Source organism: Trachypithecus francoisi, unplaced genomic scaffold, assembly GCF_009764315.1.
Source record: "Trachypithecus francoisi isolate TF-2019V2 unplaced genomic scaffold, Tfra_2.0 Lachesis_group9, whole genome shotgun sequence".
NCBI classification, from domain to species: Eukaryota; Metazoa; Chordata; class Mammalia; order Primates; family Cercopithecidae; genus Trachypithecus; species Trachypithecus francoisi.
Window position 1 is genome coordinate 36,900,377 of NW_022681474.1, and position 23,482 is coordinate 36,923,858.

A 23,482-nucleotide genomic window follows, 5' to 3' on the forward strand; every position below is an offset into this window, starting at 1 on the left:
TAGCCGGGCGACGAGGCGGGCGCCTGTAGTCCCAGCTACTTGGGAGGCGGAGGCAGGAGAATGGCGTGAACCCGGGAGGCAGAGCTTGCAGTGAGCTGAGATCCGGCCACCGCACTCCAGCCTGGGCGACAGAGCCAGACTCCGTCTCAAAAAAAAAAAAAAAAAAAAAAAAAAAAAAAAAAAACAACAACAACAACAAAAAACAATAAGGCTGCTTCTTCTCCGAGAAAACACCAAATGGCGGATGACGCCGGTGCAGGGGGGGAGGGGGGCCCCGGAGGCCCTGGTGGCCCTGGGATGGGGAACCGCGGTGGCTTCCGCGGAGGTTTCGGCAGTGGCATCCGGGGCCGGGGTCGCGGCCGTGGATGGGGTCGGGGCTGAGGCCGCGGAGCTCGCGGAGGCAAGGCCGAGGATAAGGAGTGGATGCCCGTCACCAAGCTGGGCCGCTTGGTCAAGGACATGAAGATCAAGTCCCTGGAGGAGATCTACCTCTTCTCTCTGCCCATTAAGGAATCTGAGATCATTGACTTTTTCTTGGGGGCCTCTCTCAAAGACGAGGTTTTGAAGATTATGGCGGTGCAGAAGCAGACCCGTGCTGGCCAGCGCACCAGGTTCAAGGCGTTTGTTGCTATCGGGGACTACAATGGCCACGTCGGCCTGGGTGTTAAGTGCTCCAAGGAGGTGGGCACCGCCATCCGTGGGGCCATCATCCTGGCCAAACTCTCCATTGTCCCAGTGCGCAGAGGCTACTGGGGGAACAAGATCGGCAAGCCCCACACCGTCCCTTGCAAGGTGACAGGCCGCTGCGGCTCTGTGCTGGTGCGCCTCATCCCTGCACCCAGGGGCACTGGCATTGTCTCAGCGCCTGTGCCCAAGAAGCTGCTCATGATGGCTGGTATTGATGACTGCTACACCTCAGCCCGGGGCTGCACTGCCACCCTGGGCAACTTCGACAAGGCCACCTTTGATGCCATCTCTAAGACCTACAGCTACCTGATCCCTGACCTCTGGAAGGAGACTGTGTTTACCAAGTCTCCCTATCAGGAATTCACTGACCACCTTGTCAAGACCCACACCAGAGTCTCTGTGCAGCGGACCCAGGCTCCAGCTGTGGCTACAACATAAGCTTTTTATACAAGAAAAATAAAGTGAATTAAGCCTGTTAAAAAAAATAATAATAAATAAGGCTAAGATGTTATAGTACTATGATATGTTTTAATTTTTTAAGTTTTAATATAAAAATAATATATGCATATGGCTAACATTTTAAAATAATATTACAAGGTATAAAATAAAGTATATCTATTTCTTAATTTATCAACTTTCAACAATATTGATAGCTACGTGTAAAAGATATGACACTTGGCACTCTTAAATTACTTCTCACTTTTCCTTATCACCTCTTCCCTTCAGTTTTTCTCGTTTTGTTATTCTAGTGGTCACCTTTGTTTTAAATTTATACTTAGCCTGTTTCTACAAAAAATAAAAATAGGGCCAGGCACAGTGGCTCATGCCTGTAATCCCAGCACTTTGGGAGGCCAAGGCGGGAGGATCACCTAAGGTCAGGAGTTCAAGACCAGCCTGGCCAACATGGTGAAACCAGTTCTCTACTAAAAATACAAAAATTAGCCTGGCATGATGGCGGGCCCGTGTAATCCCAGCTACTAGGAGGACTGAGGCAGTAATCCCAGATACTTGGGAGGCCAAGGTCAGGAGAATCACTTGAACCTGGAAGGTGGAGGTTGCAGTGAGCCGAGATAGTGCCATTGCACTCCAGCCTGGGCAAAAAGAGCAAAACTGTGTCTCAAAATAAATAAATAAATAAAATAAACTAGCCCGTGTGGTGATGTTCGCCTGTGGTCCAAGCTACTTGGGAGGCTGAGGTGAGATCACTTGGGCCTGAGAGGTTAAGGCTGTAGTGAGCCATGGTCATGCTGCTGCACTATGGCTTGGGCAACAGAGCAAGACCCCATCTCAAATTAATTAATTAATTAGATTAATTATATACTTGGGTCTCTCTTAAACTACCAATTATAGTTTGATACATTTTAAATGTCACCAGGCTACACTATTGCAGGAATGTTATCAATCTGTAGAACAAGACAGGTGCACTATTTAGTGCATTTAAAATACTACCAGTAATTCTAATTCTATGGAGTTGAATACTATTCGCATTCTTTTTTTTTTTTTTTTTTTTTTAGACAGAGTCTTGTTCTGTTGCCCAAGCTGGAGTGCAGTAGCAGGATCTCGGCTCACTGCAACTTCCACCTCCCAGGTTCAAGCGATCCTCCTGCCTCAGCCCCTCTAGTAGCTGGGATTACAGGCACACGCCACCATGCCTGGCTAATTTTTGTATTTTTATTAGAAACAGGATTTAGCCATGTTGGCCAGGCTGATCTTGAACTCCGACCTCAGTTGATCCACCTGCCTCAGCCTCCCAAAGTGCTGGGATTACAAGCGTGAGCCACTGCACCTGGTCTAGCAATCTTTAATTAATGAAATATTTAGTACTGAAGTACTCAAAAATTAACATTTAGGTCTATAACATTTCTAGATTTTCAGAAAAAACTAAAATATTACAAATCTTGTTACAAAGTCCCATTTCGTGAGACTCCATGAAATATGAAATCTCATTTATATGAAAATAAATAGAAAAATAACAAAATCTTTATGGCCTTCTAATGATTTCTTTAACAATTCATTTTTATCAGAGAAGGAGTTGGAATTATTATAATGCAGATAGATTAAGTTCCTCTTTACAAATAAATAGCTCTTATATTTTCAAAATCAGAACTTGTAATCATAATATCCAAAGCTTTAATTATGAAGAGTACACAGTGCAGCTTATCCCATATCCAGGAGCATTTGCTAAGCCCTTTGTCATGCGCTAGCCATAAAAAGTACCAATTTAGATCCTATGAGATAACATCTAATTTAAGACCAAGCAATTGTAATAAGAGTGATTATCCTAGAAGAGTCACCAGCTATTTCTTATTCTTTTATCTACAGAAAAAAAGTCTTCTCTTCCAGCAGGGAGCAAAGGAAGGGAAGATTACCCCAAAAGAAAATGAAAACAAAAAAAAACCAAAAAAAACCCCAGAGCTTTCTACACCAATAAAAATGCAAAATAGGTATACTATGTACTGTTTATCATTACATATTTACAGTAGGTCCAAAAACTGTTCTAAGTAAGATTAGAAAAAGAGAAAAGTGGGAAATAATTAATCCACTGGTGATATTTAGTGTGCTGATTAAATCAGAAACAATATGTAATAAAGAAATTATTTGTAACTAGTATAGAGTATTTGTAGTACATTTAATTTTTTTTCCTCAGAATTGCATTTTGGAGGAAGGAAAGTAAAAGTTGTATCTATTTCTTTTTTTCTTTTTTTTGTTTGAGGAGTCTCACTCTGTCGCCCAGGCTGGAGTGCAATGGCGCAGTCTTGGCTCACTGCAGCCTCTGCCTCCAAGGTTCAAGCAATTCTCCTGCCTCAGCCTCCTGAGTAGTTGGGATTACAGGCATATGCCATCACAGCCGGCTAATTTTTGAATTTTAGTAGAGACGGGGTTTCACTATGTTGGCCAGGCTGGTCTTGAACTCCTGACCTCATGATCTGCCCACCTTCGTCTCCCAAAGTGCTGGGATTACAGGCGTAAGCCACCACGCCTGGCATCTATTTCATTTTTGCAAATAATTACTGTCCTAATACTATATCCTGAAAAATTCAGATTTCTTGTGGTTTTCTGTAAAAGCATATATTGGCCCGGCATGGCAGTTCATACTTGTAGTCCCAGCACTCTGGGAGGTCGAGGCAAGAGGATCACTCGAGGACTGGAGTGTCAGGCTGCAGTAAGCTATGATTAAGTCACTGTATTCCAGCCTGGGCAACAGAACAAGACCCTGTCTCAAAAAAAAAAAAAAAAAGTAATTAAAAATAAAAGCATATATTGCAGTGTAAGTATCAAAGTGCCACAAACTGTTAGTTTTCTAAGAATAAAATTTGGTCTTTTATCCTACAAAGATGCTATATGTTAGTATTAACTGGAGGCTAAAGCATTCACCTGAATCCCGTCAAGAATAATGATAGGCAGGGTGCGAAAGTAGAAGACTGAGCTGGCATTTGAAGAGCTGGGTTATTCTCTCAGTTTTTAACCTCTGCGAGCCTTAGTTTCCCCCATGTGATAATGAGGCTAATATTATCAGCTATCTCTAGTTCCTTGGGGAACTTTGTGGATCAGAATGAGATAAGGTATCTGAAAATACATTGTAACCTATAGAGTACTATACAAGTACTTATTACTACCTTAATAAATATTCATAGGGTTCCCGATATAAGAATAACATATTAAACAATGCGAAAGGAGAGAAAAAGAAATGGAGATTGCCCTCAAAATAAAGAGACATTGACTAACATATTTTTATCTTTTTGTTCATAGCCATGATATGTGACAATGTCTTTTGGGCCTCATTATAGAGGCCCATAAGGCGACCTAGACAAATTAAAAGAGTTCAGCTATGGATTGGATCCTTCCCCCCACCCACCATCCATATGTTGAAACCCTAACCCCCAATGAGATGGTATTTGGAGGTGAGGCTTTTGGGAGGTAATGAGATTTAGGTGAGGCCTTGAGGGTGGGGCCCTCATGATGGGGTTTGTGCCCTTAAAAGAAGAGACACTGGAGCTGGGCACAGTGGCTCACGCCTGTAATCCCAGCACTTTGGGAGGCTGAGGTGGGCAGATCATGAGGTCAGGAGTTCAAGACCAGCCTGGCCAATGTGGTGAAACCCCATCTTTACTAAAAATACAAAATTAGCAAGGCATTGTGGCACATTCCTGTAGTCCCAGCTACTCGGGAGACTGAGGCACGAGAATCACTTGAACCCATGAGGCAGAGATTGTAGTGAGCTGAGATCACACCACTGCGCTCACGGCCACTGCACTCCCGCCCGGGCGCCAGAGGGAGACTCCGTCTCAAAAAAAAAAAAATTAAAATTAGAACAGACACCAGGCCCGGTATGGCGGCTTATGCCAGTAATCCCAGCATTCTGGGAGACCAAGGCAAGATGATTGCTTGAGTTCGGGAGTCTGAGACCAGCCTGGGCAACATGGTGAGACCCTGTCTCTATAAAAAATACAAAACTTAGCCAGCATGGTGGTACATTCCTGTAGTCCCAGCTACCTGGGAGGCTGAAGCAGGATTGCTTGAGCCCAAGAGGTCAAGGTTGCAGTGAGCTGTGATGGCACCACTGCATTCCATCCTTGGTTACAGAGTGAGACCCTGTCTCAAAAAAAGAAAAAGAAGAAGGGCCGGGCGCGGTGGTGCACACCTGTAATCCCAGCACTTTGGGAGGCCAAGGCTGGTGAATCGCCTAAGGTCAGGAGTTCAAGACCAGCCTGGCCAACATGGTGAAATCCTGTCTCAAGTAAAAATACAAAAATTAGCTGGGCATGGTGGTGCACACCTGTAATTCCAGCTACTCGGGAGGCTGAAGCAGGAGAATTGCTTGAACCGGGGAGGCAGAGGTTGCAGTGAGCCAAGATCCTGCCACTGCACTCCAGGCTGAGCAAGAGTTAGACTCCATCTCAACAAAAATAAATAAATAAAATAAAATAAGAAGGAGGAGAAAGAGGAGGATGGCAGGAGAATCGGGGGAGGGAAGGGAGGGAGGAGGAGGAGGAGGAGGAGGAGAAGGAAAAGAAACACCAGAAAGCAAGGTTGCAAATCCCTCTTCCTGCCATGTGAGGATACAGTGAGAAGGCATCCATCTGCAAACCAGGAAGACAGCCCTCACTAAAACCTGACCATGTTTGTACTCTGTTCTTGAACTTGCCTCCAAAGCTGTGAGAAATACTTTTCTGTTGTTTAAGTCACCCAGTCAACGGTATTTTGTTATCGCGGCCCAAGTTGCCTAAGACAGGCTCTTTCCTAACTTCCCTATTCTATCCCCTCTACTTCTATAGTGGTAATAGCTAACATTTGAATAAAAGGTTAAATGTATGAATTGTCTTATTTAATCATCTCAACAATTTTAGGAGGCAAGTATTATTAATCTTCTTGATTAATAATACTGATTATTATTGATCTTCTTGATCAATAATACTTGATTAATAATACTCAGATGAGGAGTCTAGGCTCAACAAGTTTACAGTTTTTGGCCCCAGTCCCACAGCAAGTAAATGACACCAATGCAGATCCTCCAAGTCCAGCTGTGGTACTTTGAATTTCTATGTACTGAAGCAACTCCTAACATCTTTTGGCCATCCAGAAAAATATTTTTCCTACCTTAAAATTGACAGTTGAGTAATAGCCAAAACTAGAAACAACCCAAAAGTCTATTAAATATGAATGAACAAACAAATTGAGATAATTCATTCAAGAAATAGTACTCAACAATAAAAAAGAGAACAATGTATATACACAACATCATAGATTAATCTCAGAAAAATTATGCTGAGTGAAAAACAGGCAAAAAAGAATATACACTTTGACTAGGTGCGGTGGCTCACGCCTGTAATCCCAGTGCTTTGGGAGGCCAAGGCGGGCAGATGACCTTAGGTCAGAGGTTCAAGACCAGCCTGGCCAACATGTAGAAACCCTGTCTCTACGAAAAATACAAAAATTAGCCAGGTGTGGTGGTGGACATCTGTAATCCCAGCTACCTGGGAGGTTGAGGCAAGAGAATTGCTTGAACCCAGAAGGCGGAAGTTGTGGTGAGCCCAGATCATGCCACTGCACTCCAGCTTGGGTGACAGAGCAAGACTCCATCTAAAAAAATAAAATAAAACAAAATAAAAAAGAATATATACTGTTTGATCCATTTATATAAAATTCTAGAAAATTTAAACTAATCTATAGTGATAAAAGTGGATTAGTGGTTGCCTGGGGATGCGAGTAGACAGAGGCAGGGATTACAAAGGTAAGGATAAACTTTTATAGCAGATGGAAATGTTATTTTGATTGTGGTGATGGATGCATATGTCAAAACTGATCAAAATGTACACATACATTAAATATGTATGTCAATAAATCAACAAAGCTGGGGGGTGGGAGGAGAAGGCAATTAAAGAAAAGAAATGCACTGTCGTCTTAATTTCCTGTAGGATAGTCTGTGATTTCTTCAAAGAGTGACCTGTGTTTTCCATAATCCAAGAGAGCCCATTTAATTAGGTCAGTTTTATAATTTTGGAATTTTGGCAGTACGTGGTTTTCATGACACTGGCACCTTTATTTTTAAATTTGGACACTTTACAAAAAGCTATGGAGAGTGTTATAATTCTTTCTCAGTAAGAGGCTTACCTGTCTCAAATGTCTTTGTTTGCAGAATTTTTTTTTTTTTTTTTTTTTAAGATAGAGATGAGGTTTCACCATGTTGGCCAGGCTGCTTTCGTACTCCTGACCTAAGGTGATCCACCTGTCTTGGCCTCCCAAAGTGCTGGGGCTACAGGTGTCAGCCACTGCACCCAGCCTTGTTTGCAGGATTTTTAAGAGGAATAAATTATTCTCATTGTACCCAGCATTTTATTAGGCTTTTAGAGTTGCAAGAAACAGAATTACTCAGAGACTATTTTAAAAGCAGAGGGTCTATTGTAAAGGTACACTGAGACTATAACTGGAACAGGATCTCAGACTGGAAAGTCATCAGGATCTGAGGCAACTCTAGAAATGAGCTACTCTTTCAATCTCTGTTGTAGGCAGCATGTTCTCTTTCTCTTGCAAAGCATCTTTTTCCTCTCCACATGTCTACTCTATTGTCCTTCTACTCATTGTTTTATTTCTTTTTATTTTGCCATGCCCAGAATATCTTCAGTCTACCCCTACAGATCCACTCTTTGCCCTTTTCTACAGTGCTTGCTTTCCTGGAAGCCTGGTCTGTATGAATTATATCAACGGAATGAGGTCAGTATATTTATTCCCCTGGCTCACTCCCTGGAAGGTCATGTTAAGCAGCTGTATCCTTCAACCGAAGGCCATTGCTCCTCTCAAGATAACTCACTCTACATAGCGTTCCCCTTCCAACCTCTCCCTTGCCTCCTCCCTACAAGTCTAGGAATGCCTAGACCACCTTCCTCCACTATCTTTGTGGTTTTCCTACACCCTGCCCACACATTTGTAATTAGTTCCTTTGTAGATAAACCCTCCTCAATTTATCCTAGTTTGCATATGCCATTTGTTTCTTGTTAGGACTCTGAGTTATATCCTTTTTTTTTTTTTTTTTTTTTAACTAGTCAAGGGCAGTAGTGAGAAGAGAGGAAAGGGCAGAACAAGGAGTTTGATCTGTAACTGATGTGAACAATCAGTTGAGATAACTCACTCTCTTTGGACCATCCCCCTTTTTTTTGAGATGGAGTTTTGCTCTTGTTGCTTAGGCGAGAGAGCAATGGCGCGATCTAGACTCACTGCAACCTCTGCCTCCTGGATTCAAACGATTCTCCTGCCTTAGCCTCCTGAGTAGCTGGGATTACAGGCACCCGCCACCACACCCAGCTAATTTTTGTATTTTTACTAGAGACAGTGTTTCTACATGTTGGCCAGGCTGGTCTCGAACTCCTGACCTCACGTGATCCACCCACCTTGGCCTCCCAAAGTGCTGGGATTACAGACGTGAGCCAGCCTCACATGCCCAGCCTCATCCCCCCTTTTTTAAGAGACAAGATCTCACTGTGTTGCTGAGGCTGGAGTACCAGCTCAGGCTATTCCCAGGCATGGTCACAGTGCACCACAGCCTTGAACTCATAGGGCTCAAGATCCTCCCGCCTCAGCCACCTGAATAGCTGGGACTGCGGGTGTGTGACACCGTGCCCAGCTATATGTTTTTAATCTTTTTTTTTTTTTTTTTAATCTCACAGCTTGCTAGGCATGGTGGCTCATACCTATAATCCCAGCATTTTGGAGGCCTAGGCAGGTGGATTGCTTGAGCCCTGGAGTTCAACACCTGGGCAACATGATGAAACCCTGTCTCTAGCAAAACTAAAAACAAAAACAAACAAACAAAAAAGCAAAACTTAACCCCTGGGTGGTGGTGTGTGCCTGTAGTCCCAGCTTGAGGCTGAGGCAGGAGAATCGCTTGAACCTGGGAAGCAGAGGTTGCAGTGAGCTGAGATCGCACCATTGTACTCCAGCCTGGTGACAGAGCAAGACTCCATCTCAAAAAAAAAAAAAAAAGCAAAAACAAACAAACAAAAAACAATGTTTCAGGCCAGGCACTGTGGCTCACGCCTGTAATCCCAGTAAGGCAGTAAGGTAGTATTGCTTAAGGTTGTTTGTTGTCATCATATATGAGGACTCTGAAGAATCCAAAACTTGAGTTTGGATGAAATCATGATCTCAACAGGATAGCATAGGCAGTTAATGTTTCAGAAATAATATAGATTTCAGTGGTTCACACCTGTAGTCCTAGCACTTTGGGAGGCCGAGGTGGGCAGATCACTTGAGGTCAGGAGTTTGAGACCAGCCTGGCCAACATGGCAAAACTCCGTCTCTATGAAAAATACAAAAACTAGGCCTGATGCAGTGGCTCACGCCTGTAATCCCAGCACTTTGGGAGGCCGAGGCAGGTGGATCACAAGGTCAGGAGTTCAAGACCAGCCTGACCAACATGGTGAAATCCCCTCTCTACTAAAAATACAAAAGTTAGCTGGGCGTGGTGGTGCATGCCCATAATCCCAGTTTACTCAGGAGGCTGAGGCAGGAGAACTGCTTGAATCCAGGAGGCAGAGATTGCAGTGAGCCGAGATCCTGCCATAGCACTCCAGCCTGGGCAACAGAGTGAGACGCTGTCTCAAGAAAAAAAAAAAAAAAATTAGCTGGGCATGGTGGCATGCGCCTGTAGTCCCAGCTACTTGGGAGGCTGAGGCAGGAGAATCGCTTGAACCCAGAAGGCAGAGGTTGCAGTGAGCCCAGATCGCACCACTGCACTCCAGCCTGGGTGACAGAGTGAGACTCGGTCTCAAAAAAAAAAAAAAGAAAAAGAAAAAAAAGAAATAATACAGCTTTTAGAGTCAAATAAGCTTGGCTTGAACCCCTAGAGCTACAACTTACTTGCTTTATTATTCTAAACTTCTATTTCCTCATCTGTAAAGTATAATTATAACTACCTTATGGAGATACTATGTAGATTAGTGAGAACAAACCTAAAGTATAATACTTAGTAGATACTGAGTAAATGTAGTTCTTATGATCGTGTATGATTATCTTAGTTAAGTATGCACAGCAAAACCTTTTGGCTTAATTTAGAAAGTCAAAATAAACGGGAGAAAAAAGAAAGAAAAGCAGCTTATGACTCCTTTTCCTGTCTTGCTCTGCTTAGCTGCAGGTACGTAAGATCTGACTTGTGAATTCAGTCCCCAAATTTCTAAGGCAATCCACACCATGTCTAATAGTATATTAGAAACATCATTTCCATCAGCATGTGCCTGAAGTCAGTCTTGCTCTGTTAAACATATCCAATATGCCTCCTATATGCCTTTCCTTTAATTCTCTTTTTTTTTTACCAGAATTTTTACTGGTAAATTACTGTAGAATTTACTGGTAAATTCTGTAGAATTTTTACTTTGATTGCTAATTTGCATTTTTATTTTCTTTCTTGGACCCAGAATTCTAACTTGAACCCTAGCCTGGCTGTTTGGGTCTAAAACAATCCACTCGATTAGCACTTGGCAGTTCCTTCTCCATGGGACCTGACCCAAACTTTGTATCCCCAGCTGATCCTAGGGGCCTACTACAAACTGGAAGGATCCTAGTAACCCTATTAGTATCCTTATTTGATTAGAACCAGTTTGGCAAATAGATTTTATACCAGGTAACAGTAGTTTACTTGTAGTCACTGGTTGAAGCACTGTTTTGAGAAGTATTGTAAGGACTTTTCTGGGTGAACTAGGAAAGAGGACCCTATCCAATTTTTATTTTTTAAGTCTGCCTTGGGGAGGTGGAGCGTGGTGGCTCACATCTGTGATCCCAGAACTTTGGGAGGCCAAGGCAGGTATATTACTTGAGTTGAAGAGTTCAAGACCAGCCTGGGCTGTATTAACATCTGCTCAGCCGTACCATCAGCTGATTAGTAAAAAAGACATGATTCCTATGCCTAGTGAGACCCCATCTCTACAAGAAAATTAAAAATTAGCCAGGCATGGTGGTGCACACCTTTAGTCCCAGCTACTCAGGAGGCTGAGGCAGGAGAATTGCTTGAGCCCAGGAGTTCAAGTCTGCAGTGAGCCATGACTATGACACTGCACTCCATCCTGGGGAGCAGAGCAAGACCCTGTCTCAAAAAAAAAAAAAAAATCTGCCTTGGAGGCAAAGTTGGGGAATGTGGAAGGGAAAAATGGAGGCATGTATGCTACACATTTGCCAGCCTTTGCTCGGAGACTGCTGCTGCTTGATCCCCACGCTAGACTAGATTCCTTACACGTTAAAGTCAGTCATTTAAGCCTGAATTTTCCTATATCTTTTTGAACATTGTAATTCGAACTGAGGTTACCCTCATGGGAGTGTCTATCCTGGCAGTCAAGTGTCTGACTGATGGTCATTGTTCTTCTCAAGGCAGGGCAGCCCACTCTACATAACCTCTCCCTTTAGACCTTGGGTGGTGGTAACAGCTTTTTACTATTACAAGTCCCAGGTTACTTTGCTATAATTTGTGGTACCTCTCCACCCCACCTATACCTTTCTAAATGGTCTCTCCTCAAATTATCCTAGTTTGAGTGTGTCATCTGTCTCCTGTTGGTACCCTGACTAATGCAAGCACTTACTATGTACCAGGTACTGAGGATACAATAGTAAACAAAGACAGGCCGGGCACGGTAACTCATGCCTGTAATCCCAGCACTTTGGGAGGCCAAGGCGGGTGGATCACCTGAGGTTGGGAGTTTGAGACCAGCCTGACCAACATGGAGAAACCCCATCTCAACTAAAAGTACAAAATTAGCTGGGTGTGGGGGCGCATGCCTGTAATCCCAGCTACTCGGGAGACTAAGGCAGGAAGAATCGCTTGAACCCGGGAAGTGGAGATTGCAGTGAGCCGAGATCATGCCATTGCACTCCAGCCTGGGCAACAAAAAGGAAACTCCATCTTAAAAACAAACAAACAAACAAACAAACAAACAAAACCCAAAGACTTAAAAGTTCCCACTTTCTGGTGACTACATTGTAACCAGTTTCAGAATGCCTTGTAGACAGGTCTGGGTAGTTATATCCTTGCCTGTCTGAAGTTTGTATGCCTTTCTTGTCATTAAACACAATAAAGGAGATGCACACCCGTGCTTGCAAGAATGTTTTATATAAACCCCTATAATTAGGATTTCAGGAAATTCTAAGGGTAGGAACCCTTAGACTTTCTCAAATCTCTCATGTGTTGCCTTCATTTATTCAACAAATATTTATTAAGTGCCTGAGTGCTCAATAGATGTTAGCTGCCTGTTACTGCGTTCCAGGTATCCTACTATATACTGAGGGGTAAGAGGTGGGTAGAGAAAGGGTGGGTTCAATGATGAGTAGAACAAGTTCTGTGAGAAATAAACTCTTAAACAATCACTGCACAAATATAAAATGTTTATGATAGATGTTTGTGAGAAGGCTATGGGGAGTACAGAGAAGGGAATGACTAACTCATTTTGGGAACTGGGAAGGGTTTATTGCAGGTAATGTTTGATCTGAGCTTGGACAGATGAAAAATACTTTGCCAGAAAGTGGAAAAGGGAAGGACATTTAGGAAGAGGAAAGGAGTTACAAAATATCCAAAAAGTATGTGGGAAAATGACAAGTGGTTTAATTTTCTTTGTAGCTAGAGTACCACATTGCAGATGGTAGCAAGGAATGAGACTGGAAAGGGCAGGCAGCATTCAGATTTTGAAGGGGGGGGTCACGTATGAAGAGTTTGGAATTTATTCTAGTAAATGGTAAGAAACCCTGCAAAGAATTTTAAGCATAAGTGGAAAAAAATTAACACTGTGTTTTAGAAAGAAAATTTTGGGAGATGGAGGGGGTAAAGCAGTGGAAATGGATAAAGATTTAAAACAGGAAAGTAGTAGATTTTTGTTGCAAACTTGTAGGGGAGAAATGATAAGAGCCTAAACTAAAGAAATGACAATGGGAATGATGGGGCAGGGGGAGTGAATTTTTTTTTTTTTTTTTTTTTGGAGACAGAGTCTCCCTTTGTTGCCAGGCTGGAGTGCAGTGGAGCGATCTCGGCCCACTGCAACCTCCACCTCCTGGGTTCAAGCAATTCTCCTGCCTCAGCCTCCTGAGTAGCTGGGATTACAGGCACGTGCCACCATGCCCAGCTAAGTTTTGTATTTTTAGTAGAGATGGGGTTTCACCATATTGGCCGTGGTGGTCTCAAACTCCTTATCTCAGGTGATCCGCCTGCCTCGGCCTCCCAAAATACTGGGATAACAGGTGTGAGCCAGCACGCTCGGCCTTTTTTTTTTTTTTTTTTTTAAGGTGGAGTCTCACCTTTGTCACCCAGGTTGGAGTGCAATGGCATGATCTCGGCTCACTGTAACCTCCAGTTCCCAGGTTCAAGCAATTCTCCTGCCTCAGTCTGTCTAGTAGCTGGGATTACAGACACACGCCACCATGCGCGGCTAATGTTTGTATTCTTAGTAGAGACAGGGTTTCACCATGTTGGCCAATCTGGTCTCAAACTCGGGTGATTCGCCCGCCTCGGCCTCCCAAAGTGCTGGGATTACAGGCGTGAGCCACTGCGCCTGGCCAAGGGGGAGTGAATTTCATTGATATTTAGGAGGTGGAATAAAAAAGGTTCTGATACTCTATTAGATATGGATAAAGATGGAAAGGGAGGAGACAAAGTTGATGCAAATAGATGGATGGAAGGGTAGTCAACTTGGTGAAACAGAGAGAGAGCAACTGAAATCTGTCTTGCCAAAGAAGCAGCACAAGAAGCAAGATGATAATGCTGCAGAAGCCAAAATGTTTTGGTAACTGGAGATATTAGGTGCATCTGAAGCTGTGGAGTGAGCTGAAAACAGGTGAGTACGTTAATAGTTGATATGTACAAAAAGTGTGAGAACCACAGATCCCTTCTACTCTGCTGGCTAATTCTCTCCGAATCAAGCTAGGCAAGGCAGAGGGCAATGATAAGGCTTAAAACGTCAAAAGGGCATTAACTGAAAGTTTCCTCAATCCTGAAACTAACCCTTGCTATAGGATTGGATTTTTCCCCTGAATTTCATGTTGAAATTTGATCCAAATGTCAGAGACGGGGACTAATGGGAGGTGTCTGGGTCATGGGGCAGATCCCTCATGAATGGCTTGGTGCTGTTCTTGCAGCAATGAGCGAGTTCTTGCTCTTTTGGTTCTCATGAGAGTTTGTTGTTGTTATTGTTGTTTTGTTTTGCTTTCTGAGACAGAGCTTTACTCTGTCGCCCAGACTGGGGTGCAGTGGTGTGATCTTGGCTCGCTGCAACCTCTGCCTCCCGAGTTTCCTCACAAGAGATTCTTGTGCCTCAGCCTCCCCAGTTAACTGGGACTACAGGCACGCACCACCATGCCTGGCTAATTTTTTGATTTTTAGTAGAGACAGGGTTTCACTATGTTGGCCAGGCTAGTCTTGAACTCTTGGCCTCAAGCAATATGCCCACCTTGGCCTCCCAAAGTGATGGGATTACAGGCGTGAGCCACCCGACACGGCTGTTCCCATGAAAGTTGATAGTTAAAAATAGCCTGGCATCCCCGAACTCCCGACCCCCACCCCTGCCATTTCCTCTCTCACCATGTGATCTCTGCACACACTGGCTCCTCTTTGCCTTCTTCCATGAGTGTGAGCAGCTTGAGGCCCTCATCAGAAGCAAATGTTGGTGCCATGCTCCTTGTACAGCCTACAGAACCATGAGCCAAAGATACCTCTTTTCTTTACAAATTACCCAGCCTCAGGTATTCCTTTATAGCAACATAAGAGAGGTAAGACACCCTCATTGATGGTTTTTTATTTAGCTCCTAGAATGTTGGCAGCCAATCAAATGGGCCCCAAGTAGAAGCCTGTCACCAGCTTCTCCCTTTATCAGAATTCCCACCAGGCAACAAGCCTCACCCATACACAATTAACTTGCATTAAGTTTTTTTAGCCCTTACTTGTAACTATGAAAGGACAATAAAGAATCACCAGAAAAGGCCGGGCACCATGTCTCATGCCTGTAATCCCAGCACTTTGGGAGGCCAAAGTGGGTGGGTCACCTGAGGTCAGGAGTTTGAGACCAGTCAGACCAACATGTTGAAATTCTGTCTCTAGCCGGGCGCGGTGGCTCACGCCTGTAATCCCAGCACTTTGGGAAGCCGAGGCGGGTGGATCACAAGGTCAGGAGATCGAGACCACCGTGAAACCCCGTCTCTACTAAAAATACAAAAAATTAGTCGGGCGTGGTGGCAGGTGCCTGTAGTCCCAGCTACTTGGGAGGCTGAGGCAGGAGAATGAGATCGCGCCACGGCACTCCAGTCGGGGGACAGAGCGAGACTCCGTCTCAAAATAAATAAATAAATAAATAAATAAATAAATAAATGAAAAAGAAAAGAAATTCTGTCTCTATTAAGTACAAAAAATTAGCCAGCCGTGGTGGCGCATGCCTGTAATCCCAGCTACTTGGGAGGCTGAGGCAGGAGAATTGCTTGAACCTGGGAGGTGGAGGTTGCAGTGAACTGAGATCATGCCATTGCACTCCAACCTGGGTAACAAGAGTGAAACTCTGTTTAAAAAAAAAGAAAAAAATTTTTTTATAGACAAGGTCTTGCTCTCTCACCTAGGCTATGGTGTAGTGGCATGATGGTAGCTCACTGTAGCCTTGAACTTCTGGGTTCAAGCAATCCTCCTGCCTCAGCTGTCCAAGTAGCTAGGACTATTTGTACATGTAGTCTTTTCTCTAAAGACACCAATGTTTAAATGGTGTGAAGCTGGGCATGGTAGCTACATGTGCAAGCTACATTGCAGGTGCAAGCCACGATGCCCAGCTTCACATCCTTTAAACATTGGTGTCTTTAGAGAAAAGAAGATATTTCATTCATGAACTAGAAATAAGATCTTTTTTTAAAAGAACATATAAAGAATAATAACTGATAAATCAAACATATGATAAAATTAAATATTTAAGGGAATTTCCTAAAAGGTAACATAGATAAGATAAAAAAATTAAAGTACCAATACAGGAGGCCTAACATATGACTGTGAGAGAACAGAAAAAATGGAGTGGAAGAAATTATCGAATAAGACAACAAAATCATCAAAACTATCAATCAAATGTAACAGAATAATGTCATTTCAGACTACAAGGACTCAAAAAATTTATCTCCTAAATACCCTTTCTCAGATGTCTACTGAGGATATATTCCACCCAAATGAAAAACTAAACCAAAAAAGAAGAAAAGAGATCCAGGAAATAGGAAATCTAATGCAGAAGGGAGGTAAAGAAAATCTTAAAGAAAATTGTGAAGGCAAATCTCAGAATGACAGTTAGCAGGGCTGGAGAGAAAGTCACATCCAAATTGGAGCAGTGCAAAGGGCTCTAGAAGAAATGCCTCCAGGAGGGAAACTTTTTAAAAAACAGATACAGTGACCATATAGAAAGGCGATGAAAATAGCACTTTACCTCCATGGTCTTCCCCCAAAAAACACATAACCCCAATCTATCATCAGAAGAATATTAGGCAAATCGCAATTGAGGGATATTCTACAAAATACCCAACTCACACTCTTCAAAATATCAACGTATATGGAAGTCTGAGGAAGTCTGACAGCAAAGAGGAAACTAAGAAGACATGGCTACTAAATAGAATGTGGATGAGGATACTGGAATAAAAAAAAGAAGAGTAGGGCCAGGCGAGGTGGTTCATGCCTGTAATCCAGCACTTTGAGAGGCTGAGGCGAGTGGATCACCTGAGGGCAGGAGTTTGATACCAGTCCGTCCAACATGGTGAAACCCCATTTCTACTAAAAATACAAAAATTAGCCATGCTTGGTGGCGGCTCCTGTGTCCCAGCTACTCAGGAGGCTGAAGCAGGAGAATTGCTTGAACCTGGAAGTCAGAGGTTGCAGTGAGCTGAGATCATGACACTGCACTCCAGCCTAGGTGCTGGGCGACAGAGCAAGATTTCATCTCAAAAAAAAAAAAAAAAAGAAAGAAAAGAAAAGAAAAGAAAAGAAAAAAAGAAGAGTAGGTAAAAACTAAGGAAATCTGAATAAAGTATGAACTTTTGTGAAAAATAACATACCAATATTGGTTCATTAATTACAACAAATATATCATACCAGTGCAAGATGTTAATAATAGAAGAAACTGGGCATGACGTATATGAGAACTCTCTGTACTATTTTCACAATTTTTCTGTGAATCTAAAACTGTTTCAAGTTTTTTTTTTTTGGTGTGTGTGTGTGTGTGTGTGCGTGTGTGTCTGTGTGTGTGTTTTAAAAAGAGCTGGCTGGGCATGGTGGCTCATGCCTGTATTCCCAGCATTTTGGGAGGCCAAGGTGGGTGGATCACCTGAGGTCAGGAGTTCGAGACCAGCCTGGCCAACATGGTGAAACCCCGTCTCTACTAAAAATACAAAAATTAGCTGGACTTGGTGGCACATGCCTGTAATCCCAGTTACTTGGGAGGCTGAGGCAGGAGAATCGCTTGAATCCAGAAGGCAGAGGTTGCAGTGAGCTGAGATTGCGCCACTGCACTCCAGCCTGGGTGACAGAGTGAGACTCCGTCTCAAAAAAAAAAGAGCTAACTGGGGGTTGGGGTGGGGGAAGGCAATCATAAACTCCAGGAAAGCCAATAAATTATACAAAAAAGGGAATCCTTTCATAGTATACCTTATGGCTAAGCAATGAATAATGTTTATATAATCCTAATGCTGTAAGCACTAATTATTGACCTAATAAAATGCTGTGCTACAATTAAATTGGCAGTTTAGAAGGACAAGTAAATGTATGGATGAAAACAACAGGATTTCTAATTCTTTATTTTCCGTAGAAGGAAGTCAGTAAATAATGTCTAAAATGGAAAACTAAAGAAATAACAGCATAAAGATATTCTTTAGAAACACAGATAGAGGTAAGCACCAATAGAAACAGTTTTTAAATACTGAAAATGGCTGCCTCTGGGTAGCTGGTTGCAGGGATAGGTTTGGGAGAGGAGGAGCAGCATTGCATATTTTTTATTATAATGTTTTAGCATTGGCCGGGCATGGTGACTCACGCCTGTAATCCCAGCACTTTGGGAGGCTGAGATGGGCAGATCACTAGGTCAGGAATTCGAGACTATCCTGACCAACATGGTGAAACTCCATCTCTACTAAAAATACAAAAATTAGCCAGGCATGGTGGCATGCGCCTGTAATCCCAGCTACTCAGGAGGCTGAAGCAGGAGAATCACTTGAACCTGAGAGCCGGAGGTTGCAGTGAGCCGAGATTGTGCCACTGCACTCCAGCTTGGGCAACAGGGTGAGACTCCATCTCAAAAAAAAAAAAAAAATCTATTTAATGTATATCTTTAATAGAAATTACATTTTTTAAAAAATGGAAAATATTTAGACTGAAATAGGGAGGTAATTATATTTCCTTAACCCTAATAACCCATAGTTAAGTAGTTCATACCATAAAAGGGGGCAAATAAGATGTTCTTTAAAAAAGATAATAATTGGCTGGGTGTGGTGACTCACTCCTGTAATCCCAACACTTTGGGAGGCCAAGGTGGGCGGATCACCTGAGGTCAGGAGTTTGAGACCAGCCTGGCTAACATGGCGAAACCCCGTCTCTAACTGAAAATACAAAAATTAGCCAGGCGTGATGGCGGGTGCCTGTAATCCCACCTACTCGGGAGGCTGAGGCAGGAGAATCGCTTGAACCTGGGAGGCGGAGGTTGCAGTGAGCTGAGACCACATCATTGCCCTACAACCTGGGTGACAGAGTGAGACTCCATCTCAAAAAAAAAGAAAAAAAAGAAAAGAAAATTGCCAGCCAGGTGCGGTGGCTCATGCCTATAATTCCAGCACTTTGGGAGGCCATACCGGGTAGATCGCCTGAGCCTACGAGTTTGAGACCAGCCTGGGCAACATAGGGAGACCCTGTCTCTACAAAAATAATTAAAAATTAAGCTGGGCATTGTGGTGTGTGCCTGTGGTCCTAACTACTCAGGAGGCTGAGGCTGGAGGATCATTTGAGCCCTATGTGATCGAGGCTGCAGTGTGCAGTGAGCAGTGATGGTGCCACTGCACTCCAGCCTGGGTGACAGAGTGAGATCATCTCAAAAATAAAAATAAATAAATTGCATGTACCCTAGAACTTAAAGTATAATAAAATAAATAAATAAATAATAAAAATAAATAAATAAATTGCCCTCTGAGAGACCACACAGGTAGCACATAATTAGAGATATGCAAAAACTCAAAATCCTTTTTTTTCATTTGTTTTTGCTTTGAGACAGAGTCTCACTCTCACTGCACACTGTAGCCTCCACCTCCTGGGCTCGAGTGATCCTCCAACTTCAGCTTCCTAGTAGCTGGGACTACAGGTACTGCCACCATGCTCAGCTAATTTTTTTATTTTTTGTAGAGACAGGTAGGGGAGTGGGGTGGGGTCTCCCTATTTTTGCCTAGGCTGGCCTCAAACACCTGGAGTCCAACAATCTTCCCACTTCAGCCTCCTACAGTGCTGAGATTACAGGCATGAGTCACCTCCCCTGGCCGAAAATCCTTAATGCACTGACATGTACTCATATGGTTAAAGAAAGATTCAATCAGAATGTGGATCACTCAGCTGCAGAAGTCTAGAAAATATGCTCTCAGAGACAGACACTGTTGGAGCCTATCTAAAGGGAAAATGTACCCTTTAGCAGGTAAATTCACTACTATGGAGATGATACATAAACCTTTGAAATATTAAACAAACGTCTCTTTCCCTGATTCTATGCTCATCCAGCAACCTTGTCATTTAATTTGCCTTTCCATGTCAAACCTCCTACAAGAAGAGGAAGGACACAAATGTAAGGACGCAAGTGTCAGTCCTCTTGGCAGTTACATTTCTCATTGTAAAGTAAACAATCCAGCATTCATATTTATAGATTAATGTCTGTGAGCTAGGTTAGTGTCAGTCAGCCCTCTGAGAGACTTGGCACCATTCTGTGGGTGACATATCAAGCCTCCAAGCCTGCAAGACTGAGGGCCAGATCTTAGCGTGTGAATTCACCCAAGTAGCACCCACCTGCAAGGTCAGTCAGCCAACTTTGATTTGGCAATACCCTGACCTCTCTATCTTCTTTGACCTTTCTCACCTACATATGAAGGAATATTTTAATAATGTGACATAAGACACACATATTATTGTGCTAGAACCACATGATCCTAGAGTTTTATTTTTTTTCCATTCTGGTATTTCACCAAGAGTGAGTAAGGCAGCCCTACTCTGGGTTTGAATTAGGTAGATGATAAAGACAAAAATGTTTTGGGCTCTCATGAATGCACTAATCTGACATGATCTGCTGAGAATCACCATCTACTTACACCCATGTAGATTGAGAGTTAGAATTGCATAAATAGCAGCCATGATCTTTTTTCATTTTTATTTATTAATTTATTTTTTGAGACGGGGTCTGGCTTTGTCATCCAGGTTAGAGTGCATGGCATGATCTCAGCACACTGCAACATTTTTTTTTTTTTTTTTGAGACGGAGTCTTGCTCTGTCACCCAGGCTGGAGTACAGTGGCGCGATCTTGGCTCACTGCAAGCTCTGCCTCCCAGGTTCACGCCATTCTCCTGCCTCAGCCTCCCAAGTAGCTGGGACTATAGGCGCCCACCACCAGGCCCGGCTAATTTTTTGTATTTTTAGTAGAGACGGGGTTTCACCGTGTTAGCCAGGATGGTCTTGATCTCCTGACCTCGTGATTCGCCCGCCTCGGCCTCCCAAAGTGCTGGGATTACAGGCGTGAACCACTGCGCCCGGCCACACTGCAACCTTTGCCTCCTGGGCTCAAGCCATTAGCATTTGAAGTAGCTGGGACTACAGGCACAAACCACCATACCCGGCTAATTTTTGTATTTTTTGTAGAGACGGGGTTTCACCATGTTGGCCAGGCTGGTCTTGAACTCCTGAACTCAAGCAATCTGTCCCCTTAAGCCTCCCAAAGTGCTGGGATTACAGGTATGAGCCGCCTTGCCAGGCTGTGGCAATGATCTTAAAGAACAGCTCATGGTCTACTACATCTGGGCAGAATAATGCCACTAGTCTAGTTGCAGTTTCTTCTAAAGCTCACTATCACAAAGGGAGGTAGTTTCATGATAGAGAGAGACATCAAATTTGCTGCCACCTCTTTGCATTCTTTATGGTCCAGGCCTTGCTATTAATATTAGAAGTGTAATATATGTACTACATGGCATTAGTAACACTTGGAAGCTCTTTAGAAATGCAGAATGTCAAGCCCCACCCCAGTCTTACTGAATTAGAATTTGTATTATAACAAGATTTCCAGGTCATTCAAATTTGTTGGAAAATTTGAGAAGCACTGATCCAGGGTGTGTTTTTCAAGTCGCAGTTGCAACCCATTAGTGGGTCATGAAATCAATTGAGTGGTTCTGCCACCAGCATTGTTTAAATGAAATAGATCAGAAAACAACAGAGGACATTGCATGCATAAGAGTAACAATTGTTTTGTGAAACTCTTGTTTTAATTATAAATATGTTTATATTTTGTGAGTCTTGATGTAAAATGTTGGTCCTGGTCAAAAAAGTTTGAAGGCCTCTGGTTTTGGGTAGTGTTTCTCAAAATGTTGCCTACATTGGAATTCCCAAAAGTATTTAAAAGTTTGACCTATGGTGAGGAAGGAACAGAAATTTGTATTTTAAACTAATTATCGGCTGGTACAGTGGCTCATGCCTATAATCCCAGCACTTTGGGAGGCCAAGGCGGGCAGATCACTTGAGGTCAGGAGATTGAGACCAGCCTGGCCAACATGGCCAAACCCCGTCTCTCCTAATAATACAAAAATTAGCTGGGTACGGTGGTGCACACCTGTAATCCCAGCTGCTCGGGAAGCTGAGGCAAAAGAATTGCTTGGACCCGGGAGGCGGAGGTTGCAGTGAGCCAAGATCACACCACTGCACTCCAGCCGGGGCAACAGAGTGAAACTATCTCAAAACACAAAACTAAACTAAACTAATTCTCCCAGGTAATTCTGATTTTGATGCATACTAAATTTGAGAACCACAAGTCTGGCAGTGATCTCAAACATTATCATGCATTATAATCACCTGGAAGGCATGTTAAAACACAGGTTGCTGGGCTTCACCCCCATAATTTCTAATTCAGTTGGTCTGGGATAGGGCCCAAGGATTTCAGTTCTAACACGTTGCTAGGTGATGCTGATGCTGCTGGTCTAGCAACCACTGGTCTAGAGACATCAAATTACTACTGTGAAGGACTTATGATATTTGCTTCAAGCTGAATTATTTCTCTAATTTCTGTAAACCCATTCATCAAACACTCCCATTAATTTCTGTATACATTATCCCAGCATCGTAATAGAATGAATGAGACTTAGTTGTTTCAAAGAGGAACTCTATTGAACATTTATCGATTTTCACTATTGTAAGGATCATGGGTCTGTCTAGCCACAGGATATGTACCTTTTGCCAGTTTCTATTTTCTCCAGAGTTTATCTTTTGCAACCATCAGATGGGCTCAGATAAGAATGTGATAAAAGTTCAGAATTTGTGATCCTTTAAATTTACAAATACTTTTAGATCAGTGCTACTCCAAGTGTGGTTTAGCTGGGCATGGTGGCTCACGCCTGTAATCCCAGCACTTTGGGAGGCCGAGGCAGGCGGATCACAAGGTCAGGAGTTCGAGACCAGCCTCACCAATATGGTGAAACCTTGTCTCTACTAAAAATACAAAAATTAGCTGGGTGTGGTGGCACGTGCCTGTAATCCCAGCTATTTAGGAAGGTGAGGCAGGAGAGCTGCTTGAACCCAGGAGGCGAAGGTTCCAGTGAGCTGAGATGGCACCACTGTACTCCGCTTGGGTGACAGAGTAAGACTCTCTCTAAAAAAAGAAAACCAAAAACCAAAAAACAAAAACAAAGTGTGCTGGGGCTGGGCACAGTGGCTCACACCTGTAATCCTAGCACTTTGGGAGGCCAAGGTGGGTAGATCACCTGAGGTCAGGAGTTCGAGACCAGCCTGGCCACCATGGCGAAACCCCATTTCTACCAAAAATACAAAAATTAGCCAGGCATGGTGGCAGGCACCTATAGTCCCAGCTACTCGAGAGGCTGAGGCAGGAGAATCACTTGAACCCAGGGGGCGGAGGTTGCAGTGAGATGAGATTGCACCACTTTACTCCAGCCTGAGTGAAAGAGGGAAGCTCAGTCTTAAAAAAAAAAAAAAAAGAAGCCAGGCGCAGTGGTTCAAGCCTGTAATCCCAGCACTTTGGGAGGCCGAGGCAGGCAGATCACGAGGTCAGGAGTTTGAGACCATCCTGACCAACATGGTGAA

General features: G+C 43.3%; 1 pseudogene across 1 annotated transcript; it reads left to right on the forward strand.

The window, feature by feature from the left end:
* The first annotated feature begins 237 nt into the window (after positions 1-237).
* On the forward strand, positions 238-1,172 carry LOC117082333 (annotated as a pseudogene). Its single transcript, XR_004436553.1, has one exon. The product of XR_004436553.1 is annotated as a 40S ribosomal protein S2-like (transcript).
* Positions 1,173-23,482: the final 22,310 nt, after the last annotated feature.